The sequence below is a fragment of the Gavialis gangeticus genome, unplaced genomic scaffold (assembly GCF_001723915.1).
Source record: "Gavialis gangeticus isolate Ggan-Ray unplaced genomic scaffold, GavGan_comp1, whole genome shotgun sequence".
Taxonomy (NCBI): Eukaryota; Metazoa; Chordata; order Crocodylia; family Gavialidae; genus Gavialis; species Gavialis gangeticus.
The window spans coordinates 5597232-5608505 of NW_017728995.1; the positions used below are offsets into that span (position 1 = coordinate 5597232).

General features: G+C 45.0%; 1 long non-coding RNA gene across 1 annotated transcript; it reads right to left on the bottom strand.

Moving 5' to 3' along the window:
• Positions 1–7321: 7321 nt before the first annotated feature.
• LOC109287814 lies at positions 7322–10607 on the bottom strand. The gene is made up of 3 exons (XR_002094960.1): positions 10480–10607; positions 10394–10396; positions 7322–7333 (listed from the first exon to the last, which is right to left on the bottom strand). It is a non-coding gene; the product is annotated as an uncharacterized LOC109287814 (long non-coding RNA).
• Between the last annotated feature and the right edge of the window lie 667 nt (positions 10608–11274).

The window sequence follows — 11274 nt, forward strand, 5'->3', positions numbered from 1 at the left end:
AAAAATACTAGAAGACAACAGCTTAAAAGGCTTCTGTTGCTACACTTATGAAGCTGCTGAGAGTTTTGCCACTGATTTGAGTCTGAGTAGGATTTAAGTTTAAGATGTTAACACCTCCAGAGATTCTTGTGAAGTAAAAACAGTCAATTCTAGGACAAAGTTTTTAACCACCATGAGTAGGATTTGCAAAAGTACAATTTAGATGCCCAATTCCATGAGTTAGGTGTCTAACTACCTAAGGTGTTTTGAAACATACCACCCTGTGTCTTTGTAATGCAAATTAAAGATGATATCATAGCAAATCTAATTGTAAGTAGAGATGCACCTTATAGACAAACTGTGTCACATGAAGTCAGCTTGGGCTTATGAACACTTAAGCATCCCTTAGTACAGCAAGCAAAGGAATGTGTCTGCTTCCTGCATACCCACAAGAGATGCATCGATAAGAAACATGGTATATGATATGTTTTTAAATGAATACATAAATGAACACATCTTCATTAATGATGTGGACATTGGAGTCAGAAGTGGACTGGCCAAGTTTGCCGATGACACCAAACTTTGGGGCAAAGCCTCCACACCAGAAGACAGGCAGGCGATCCAAGCTGACCTGGACAGGCTCAGCAAATGGGTGGACGAGAACCTGATGGTGTTTAACACTGAAAATTGCAAGGTTCTCCACCTTGGGAGGAAAAACCTGCAGCATGCTTATAGGCTGGCAAGTACTACGGAAGAAAGAGACTTGGGGGTCATCACTGACCACAAGATGAACACGAGGCTGCAATGCGATGCTGCGGCTAGTAAAGTGACCAAAACACTGGCTTGCATCCATAGATGCTTCTCAAGCAAATCCCAGGACGTCATTCTCCCCTTGTACTTGGCCTTGGTGAAGCTGCAGCTGGAGTACTGCATCCAGTTTTGGGCTTACAATTCAAAAAGAATGTGAAGAAGCTTGAGAGAGTCCACAGAAGAGCCATGTGCATAATCAGAGGTCAGGAAAACAGACCTTACAACGACAGGCTGAGAGCCATGGGGCTCTTTAGCCTGGAAAAGCTCAGGCTCAGGGATGATCTGATGGCCACCTATAAGCTTATCAGGGGTGACCACCAGTATCTGGGGGAACATATGTTCACCAGAGTGGCCCATGGGATGATGAGGTCAAACAGTTATAAACTACTGCAAGACCATTTCAGGCTGGACATAAGGAAGAATTTCTTTACTGTCCGAGCCCCCAAGGTCTGGAAGAGCCTGCCATCAGAGGTGGTTCAAGCACCTACATTGAACACCTTCAAGAGTAAATTGGATGCTTAACTTGCTGGGATCCTATGACCCCAGCTGACTTCCTGCCTTTTGGGCGGGGGGCTGGACTTGGTGATCTTCTGAGGTCCCTTCCAGCCCTAATGTCTATGAAATCTATGAAATAATAGGACCAACAATGGTCTGTGAGCAATACATTGATAGTAGATCAGAAAGGATATACAAAGCAGTACTTTATCCCCATGGATGACACTGGTTGGATTGGGTACATACATTCAAATAATCTGGGAGAATTCTCCCAGGTTTGTTCTCATGGTAGAAAACTTGCCCAGAGCCACTTTTTTTTTTTTTTTTTAATTTTGAGCCTCTGAAGTGTTGAGCGACGAGGACCTGTGCACTCATCTCAATATACTGTGCAGTCTCCCTTTGTCTGCCTTGCAACAGACAGTATTAGTGCACAGGCCAGACCTGATTTATTAACTCAGACTGCCCATGGTGAACTCATGGTGTCAGCATGATCAGATATTCTCACTTCCAGGAGGAACTGTACTGGACATGATTTAATTCTGGTTGTCCCCTCTGTTTCCATTGCATTCTCTTGTTTTGTCTTCTATATCTACAAATAAATGGCACTGTCATCAGTTGCATTAAACAACCCATGTCTCAACATAATGTATGGATTCTTATCCCATTACCTGGACTTAGTGGATTCAATGCTTTGTTTAGCCTCTTTGATCTCTTCAACCCACCTTTTTATATCTCAACAGTGCCACCTCCCCCTATCCCTTCATTCTCCTTTCCCTCACCTTTGTATTTAAATGTCTTTAATCCTTTCTATTTAGTATGCCTCCTCCCTGCAAGTTAATTCCTAGTACCTGAATTACACAGGAAGGCTTGTGAGTTTCTCAACAAGTTAGCTAATGACAGGAGCCGGCAATTCTTTAGAGTGGAGGATCACTTAACGAGGTTTGGTAAGCTGTTGAGAGCTGTATAGGTAGCCCTACTCCATGACCATTGCCCCGCCCCCTGGTCACCATCTTGGGACCAGAAATCCCACCCCTAATCCCTGACCTTTGCCACCAGAAGTCCCTCTCCTTGCACCCTGGAAATTCTCCTTTTGAGAAGGAGGATTGCTATTTTAGAACCAGAAAAAACCAAATCATACATTAAAAGTCCAAACACCTGCTATGACACATTTTAATTTTATTACAAAAAATATTTTTGTCATGATTTGTGTTTGTGTGCTATATATACAGGTGATTGTATAATAACTCAAAGATAGTCATAGTGTGTGGGTGTGGGTGGAATTTGTGAGGGGGTATGACTGTGTAGGGGGCATAAGTTTTGTTGGGGCACTGTATGACATTTGTGGGGTGTGAGTGTGTGGCTCTGGGACACTGTCCTCTCCTGCAGTCAGTTCAGGCGTGTGTGCATGTGTGTGTGTAGGGACCCTCCCTACACTCCTCCCCATGAAGCAGCAGCAGGCAGGGGTGCTGGTGCCTGGTTCCAGCCACTGCTACACATCTCAGTGAGGAGTGCATCCCCTCCCGGACCGTCCATATTGCTAGTGCTCCCCACACTCTGCAGGGCATGGGAGGGAAGCCCCAGGCACTGGACCAGCTACCAGGACTGCATGCCATGGGGGAAGTGTGGGAGGGGTCCTTACACCCCCACCCTGCCCAGCCCAGGTCTGCCCCACCCCTGCCTTTGCCCCCTCGGCATGGGCTCCGCACTCCTGCCCAGCTGCAGCCCCACCCCCCGATTCACTGCCTGCTGCCCGGAGGGAGCGGCGTGCCAGGGAAGGCTGCAGCAGCAGCTCTGTCCAGTGCTGGCTGGGCTGGGCCCGTCCACCCATGAGGGTGGGAGTGAGGCATAATAGTGTATGTTGGGGTGGAGGTATGTGCCTTTCTCCCACCCTCACAGGCAGAAGGGCTGGGTGGGGCACAATTTGTTGAGGGGAGAGGTACCTTGGGCCAGATGAAAGTGCCTGGCAGGCTGGATCCACCCTGCAGGCCATATTTTGCCCACCCCTGGCCTAGGTGCATAGCTTAGTGTTGCTACAGGTACTTTTTTATAGAGCTGGGCTAAAGAGTCTGAGGAAGGTTTGCCAGCGGTTCTAAAAGAGTTCAGCAGCAAAGCTAGGAGCAGAACCTGGAAGGAGTATTTCTTGTCTGTTGAGCAAGCAGCCAGACTAAACTGGGAAATAATAATGGGACAGCTTTTCTTGTAAGCGTGTTCATGCTGCTTTTCAGGTATGTTTGTTTTACTGTGATACAAATTAACTCTGTGTGGACTTTAACTATTAGTTTAATACAATTACCAGATACTATATCAAACAGCCCTGCAGTGAGCCACTGGTTCTAAAAAAGGTGATATTTCTGTGGCTGGTGGGGAAAAAGGGAGGAGTTGCAGATTAATTAGTTGTCAAGGGCAAATTAGTACATTGGTGACTGCTCAGTCTACTCACTGCATTTCATATTTTTTCCAAGAGAAGGAAATTGGAGACCTAAAGCTTCAGTAACTTCTATTAGACCCTCTTAGTTATGTGTTATTGCCTTCTTAAAGCTAATGACCACCTATTGATTAATGAAATAATTCCAAGCAAAAGTAGTCCAATGGATCTATAAGTACATGCCCTTATTTTTAATAGACTTAAAAACTTTGTAGCTCAGTGGAATGGATATAATACGTGAAGTACTATGCATGTTAGTACTATCTAACATCCTGTAGACAGAAAAATATAACCATGCACCAATGCCTAACACCCATAAACTAGATTTAACTCAGATAATGAATACAAGATAAAGGATATATTTAATACAAATCATAAAAGCACTAAGTGATATAATCAATGCTGTAATGATTGAATGCAGTGAAAACACTGCAATTCAGTGACACTATTGAGTCAGATAGAGAAAAGCTAGATCAGATATTCTCTACACCCCGGCAAATCAAAAAGCAGGTCTCTGTGATAGTACTCTATTGAAACAAGCTGCGTCAGCAGCTTCTTTGTATCCCTGTGGGAGCTGGCTATAGGCCATTTACATGGGTTAACAGGCTCTGAAGCACAGTCTGGGATTCATTTCCTCATCGTGTTGTACTTCAGAAGCATCCTTGGAACAAAGCACTTTTTACTCTGTCTTAGTTGCAGTTTTCAGAAATTGGCTCAGTAGTAGTGATAAGAAACTGAGTTACTCATGACCCAGATCATATCTTTCTCGGTGTTTGTCAGAGCCAGGTATGCTGCTGGCATTCAATAAATGAGCACAGCAGTGAGGTTTCAAGGTTCTGGCATAATACCTAACCAGCCTGCCATTCTATTAGTAGAAGCAGTAGTACATATTGTAACATGTTGCACCACACGCTCAGATAGACCTACTTAGGTCTATTTAGATTCATTGGGCATGTGCAGATGAGTGCGCACATGAGCTTTGTGGCACCTCAAAGGCTTTTGAGGCACCACAAAACGCACACGGCATACATGAAGGGGTTCTTCTTACTGCATATTTGTAACACAGAGGTAAAATTAGATACCAGGAACTCCTGGTATCTAAGAAAACGCAGCAAAAAGAAGTGGGGTAGCACACATGGCTGCAGCATGCACCACTCAAAACCAGAGCCTGGCCAGCCAGAACCATGCTCCAGCTGCCGGCCAGGCTCCATGCGCCCAGATCACCACTGCTGCAGCCCCGGGAAGCCCCCAGAACCACAGGTAAGACTACTGGGGCCAGCCCAGGAGCTGGCCTCAGCCTCCCCTATCCCACCCTGGGCAATTTGCTGCACACTACAGCACATGTTCAGGAGCATTCCCTGGGGACATGTGGCAGTGGCACAACTATGTGCCACTGCTATTTGTCCCCAAGGAAATGCATGTGCATGTTTGTCTAGACATGCCCATTAGGTTTATTTATATTACTCTGCCAGTAGGAGTCCTGTCTTATATCAGCTTTCTAAAACATATCAGAATCATGTAATGAAGCCATCACACTTTGGATTGAACAATGACTCCAAATGCTTACAAAGTCTAAACTCTTGGCTCATATGGAAGAGATGGTACCATCCAGTTGTTTACCTTTGTGTGTGCTTGTTAGACTTACCAACATTCAAGAGTCCTGTTTAAACTGCAGTACAACTCTCTTTCAAGCTTTCAAAGTCTCTGCTTTGAGTGGGAGGACAAAAGTCATTCACATAATATAATATTGACCCGTTCACATAATATAACAAAGATCCTTTGGATAAGATCAAACTTCCTGAAGGAATGTTTTTCAGATAAAACATAAAATATGAGTAGCAGATTGACAAAAGAGAGGCTCTCACTTCTTGGTATATCTTCAGCGTTGCAGGGACATATGATTGCCTAAGGAACTAAAATGCTTGTGTTACTTAGCAATGCTGTTACTAAGGCTAATTTGAAATCTTCAGTATCCTTCTAAATTACATTCAGAAGCACTGTACAGATGCTCTGAAGAGTTCTCTTAAAGGCAGGTATCAGATTAACACTTAACAATTGAAATAAATAATAAAGCTGTTGCTCTACCACATTATATGCTATTGAAATATTTTAACATAACAGATGAGAAATCCGTGGAACTCCTTGCTTCAGTATATTAAGAAAAATTGCTCACCAACATCTGGAAAGGGATTGAACATTTATACAAATGAGAACATTTACGATAATATTAGAATGAAATGTACGAGGAATTTACACCGTCCCACTTCCAGTTTTACATCTGCCACAACCTGTCTTGAGCTAACAAGATTCATAAGGTCCATAACCATCCATTAATGGCATTTTCAAAACTCTTTGATGCATCTGGTATGACTCACTATCAGAAACAGAATTCTGAATTAGGGGCTATTTTTCTGGTCCATCACCTATATTAGGAATAGACAGTACCAGTATGAAAACTGGTACCATCTGTTCCTGGACTTGGAGTGCTCACTCTTCCAAAGTGCTCAGTGCTGTGGCTACTCTTGAACTTCGATCTGTAATAATGAACTCGGTGATCTTGAAATTAAGACTGTGCATAATGATTCACCAGCTCAAATATAAAGTGCCCAGCACCTTGAAGGTTCAAGCCTCATTATAATATTATTCATCTATCAAGTATCTGAGTAATCTTGAATGAATCAAGACTCATGACATCCTTGTGCAGGAGGTTGTTGCTCTTTTTAGGATTGTTGGGTAAAATGGAACCTAGGCTCACACCAACTTTGCTTTTGGTTCTGCAAGGTGAAAAACACTATTTTTTTAAAAAACTTCTCTGAACAGATGAGGTGTCAGAAGGGCACAGCTTGTACAAGCCTTCCTGAAACTTGGACTGAAGATCTGATTTCCTGCCAGTTTTGGGCAAGTGTCTTATGGGAATGGAAGATCAGGAGTCTGTGTGGTCTGAAACACTAGTACTACCTGCAGTCATGTCATGGCATCTAATGAAATAAGCCGTCTCCTTGTGAAAGCTTTTACTGTACATCTCTAATTAAGTCTATAACAGGGGTAGGCACTGGATCCAACCTGAGGAGCTGGTGAGCTTTTCCTGTGCCTTTGCCTGTTCTGTGACCAGGCAGCAAGTAGCTGCACTAGGGCTGGGCAGCTGGAAGCTGTGCCCACACTGCCACTGTTTCCCCCACCCTCTGCACCCTGGCTGCTGTGTGGGCACAGCGTCCAGCCAATGTGGAGCTGCGCTGCAACTGGGAGGGGGGTGGGAAGGGTATGGGGAGAAGCAGTAGCAGTGAAGACGCAGCTTCTGGCTGCCCAGCCCCATTGCAGCTCCCCATTGGCTGCAAGCTCCCAGCTGCTTGTCCCTATGTGGGTACAGGCAAAGACCTCCACTGACAAAGCCACCCAGCATGGATGAATTGAAGTGGAAGCCAGGTTGTTCTGGTCTATGTCTTGTTAAAAGTTGACAGCTGCTGGTCTATCGGGTGCAAATCTACCCTGCCTTCTGCTTGACTTCAGACTATCACAGCTAACTAGCTCTCTCTGAAACACTAGGCCATTTGTATAGGTTCATAAGTGCGGTGTTGATTTTCAAAAAGTTTTTTAGATGAAACATCAGAAACTCCTCTGAACCTTCTTGAGCATATTCCTTACTGCAGTGCCTCCTCCTTCCCCTGCCCCCTTTTCAATCATGTCCATTAAAAAAAAAAGGCAACTTAGAAACCTTACCACTGAGTCATCTATACTCACACTCCTAGAAAACACAATCACACCTGGACAGATTTCCTCAGCTCCTCTTCCTTCTGAGGCATGAACCTGATTGCAATGCAATTTTAGAGTGTGAATTGTTTGGATGAGACTTTAAATACCAAGGCTCTTCATGGCTGCTAAAGTTCCCCTGGCAAATAGTATGGCTTTGACTTAGTCTCCTTTGGTAAAAAGTCTCTCCTCTCTTTTGTTGTACAATAGTCTGTGAGTTAGTTATGAAACGGTGTCTCACTCCTGCAGTAAGATACATAGGTGAGGTTCCCTGATGCTGTACGGAAGGCATTGTGTAAATGTATTGTCTTACAGCCCAGCTCTACAACAGTGAAGTGGTACAAACCCCGTTTACGGATGGAACCAAAAGAACAAATCTAGAAGCTGAAGCAGATCTGTGAGAAACACATAACCATTCATGAAGGCTGCACCCAGTAGCAAACCTCCCTCTACTAAGTCCTGAGCGAATGGAAACATGGTTGAACTGACGCACAGTCATTTGAACCGTTATGTTAATGGCTTGTAAAAACGAAAAGACCTCCCCTAGGACCAGGTAGACTTTAACCTGGAATTCAGAAGTGCTGAAGACCCATGTCATCCTTCACACAGGTATGAGGATTGAGCCTTCATTATTGAACTTCAGATAGCAATGGCATCTAGGAACACAATGATCACATACCTGGAAGGTAATGTTCAGTAGTGTGCCTACAGCCCTGATTCCAGTCACTAGAACAGGCTGCCAATTCCAGAGTCTTTTTGGGCCTGGACTCACCGAGTGGATGTACATGTAATTGATTGTTCTTAGTACTCATTCCAGGACTCTCCAAAAGGCAGTTACTCTATTGGTTACTCATTAGTTCTAGCTTGTTTTTCCTTCCTGATTTTTTTAAAATCAGTTTCAGTAGAATAAGTTATTTGTTTATTGGGGGCTCAAAATAAACATTTTCTGCAAAGTTAGATATAAGGCCAAACCAAAACTCTGTATTCAAACACTATTGAAATTGTGCTCAGAATCCAAACTTTGGCTTGGCTTAACATTTTCTAGCTGATCCCATATCTCCAGCTAAACTCTTACGTCCAGATAATGATGAGTTGTGAGAAACTGCAAGTCGAGCTCTGAATGCCGCACTTTGGGCCCCTCTAGATGAAGGCAATTACACACTCATGAAAACCACATTCTACTTTTGATAGTGTTCTCTCAAATGCCAAACAAACTAATGCACTACTGCCACCTCGTGTTACAAAAGAAGAACAGCACCAGTTCATTAGCTAGTTACCGTAATAGGAATCTGGAAGTGGCAGTGCATTCAGACTGTCACCTCATTGGTGCAGGAGCCATTTCCATGTTATGCACTCAAACAGTGCCTGATCTGTTGCTATCATTTCTAGGTGCTAGCTCCTAGGTGATGCATTTAATTAACAACAACCATTTAGCTCCTGGTGAACTGAGAGACCCTCAGACAGGTACAAGATGGGATAAATTAGGGACTCTTCCACAGGGAGAAATAAAATATGGCTTCCTTTTGATAGACAAAATATCCATAGTATTGGGGTGTGCGCAGCTGGTAATAATCTGCCATCTCTACTCTAGTGCTTTTCTATTTTGTGAACACAATGGAAGCTCAGAATACAATGAAGAATTTGCTCCGTTTTTGTTATTCTTTATGGCTATATGCCTCTTCCATTTGAAGTACAGTATTTACCCAAATGCAAGGCAACTTTGAATTTAGGATGACCCCCAATAATTACATTCTATACGTGGAAAATATATAAATGCATTATAACTTTCCCTGTATAGAATCTAAGTATTGAAAGGTCATCTTAAATTTGTCTGCTCCACTGCTGCAGCAGGGCAAGTAGCAGCAAGGGGGTAGGTGTTGGGGGGGGAACTCAAGTGGCCTAACTCCCACCCTTTGTTCCCTGCTGCCTGCTCCCCCACCCCCCAGTGCCTGCATGGCCTGGTACCTGTCCCCTCCTGCAATCCCTGCATCCCCCTGCCACTTGCCCCACTACTTATTCCTCCCTCCCATCTGCCCCCCTCCCATATCTGTGCCCCCTGGTGCCTGTACACCCATCCTCCCATCCCAGTGTCTGCATCCCCCATACCTGCACCCCCAGCCTCTCCCACACTCCTAATGCTGTTGACCCATTGTCAGGGCTCCTGGTCTAGCTCTGGCCCAGGGCATGCAGCACATGATCACTGAAGCTCCCTTCTGGCCAGGTAGCAGTGACAGCAGGTCCAGCCCTGTCCAGCTCCCACCCCAAGCCCTGATCAGGGCCACAGCAGCTGCCTGCCCTGTCCCTGCCCCTGCCCCCCAACTTGTATTTGAATCCAAGACAAGCCCCATGTCCATATTTAATGGGGGGAAAAACCTTGTCTTGGATTTGAGTAAATACAGTAAATTGTTGGTCCAGTAACATTTTAAATTGGTAGCTGTCAAGAAAAACTTTTATCTTCTGAGTGTAAAGTGCACATTATTTGTTATCATTGCTTCACATACTTTGGAGAGAAAATTATCACCATCAGCTCCCATCTGAAGTCAATGATATGTACTAAGTAAGCTAAACAAAATTTTATTTGATGTGGAAATGCAAGGTTCTGTATTTACCCATTAAAAAGTCTTCAAAAATCTGTATATTTATATTATTTCCTTGACAAAAGCAATGATCCGTGAAATTAAACCACTAGTAACAGTTCAAAAGGAAGTGTCCTTTTAAAATTTACCAGTAAAATATTTCTTCCATGAATGGGCCCATCAAGAGTTCACTTGGTGTCACACCAATCATGACACACGAGAACCTTGTGCAATACCACCAGGAAAATATGTCTGTCAAAGGTTTTCTTTAGTTTGAACTATGCCTCGGTGAAATGGTTACTGTAACAGGGTGGCCTCCTTGTCAGGTCTTCGCCAGCCACCCTGCTCCTGAGGTAACCACCTGCTTTGCTCAGCTACCACACCTTCATGGAAAAATGTGAGCGTTGTTACTAAGGCGGTAGGCTATCTGTTGCTCGTCCTGCTGACAAGGGCCTAATACCCTCTCCGACCTCCCCTCCATGGGTCCCATGCTTCGCAGATGTTAGTCTAGTGTTACTTCTCCGGCCTATGGCTGTAGCAAACTGGGCACACAGTTGTAACTCTTTTCTACAGCTCCAGAGGGCCACTCACATGCTACCCCTCTCACACATGCTCCCACTCATCCCACCTGGCCTCATCCAGCTTTGGGCTTAGCTCTTCTCTCTTCGGTCAGCCCCAGCGCAGTCTGTTGGGTGTCTCCCACTACCCTCACCTGAGCATTGACTGAGCAATTCTACAACTGTAGGCCTATTTCACTTCTAGGCCCTTGCCAGGCCACTATGCCCCACTGGGCCTCCTCACTCACCCCCACTCACGGGGCTTCTCTTTGTCGCCCTTCTCACTCAGGGTCACTCTTGCACCCCCAGGCTTTCTCTTGCCACCTGAGCATGGCCCCAGGTCCCTCCTCCAGCCTGAGCTCTGCCTCAGGGCTCCTTAATGAGCCCTGTGCTCCCCCTGCTCATTATAACACCACCAGGGATGTGGGGCTGAGGTTATAAGGCACACTGTCCTGCCTTATGCCAGGGAGGTAAGTGGCCTGGCATTTCGTGGGGGCTCCCACACCATTAGGAGACCCACCAGACCACACTTCCCTGGCAGGGTGCAGTTTTACATCTTACCCAGAACAATGGGGTCACCTCCACCCCATAGCCCCTGCCCTAACCTTCTGACTGTGGCTGGAGCAACGTCTCAGCCTGATGTTTCCTCCTTCCTTCTGCAGCAAACTGCAGCTCAGTTTATATC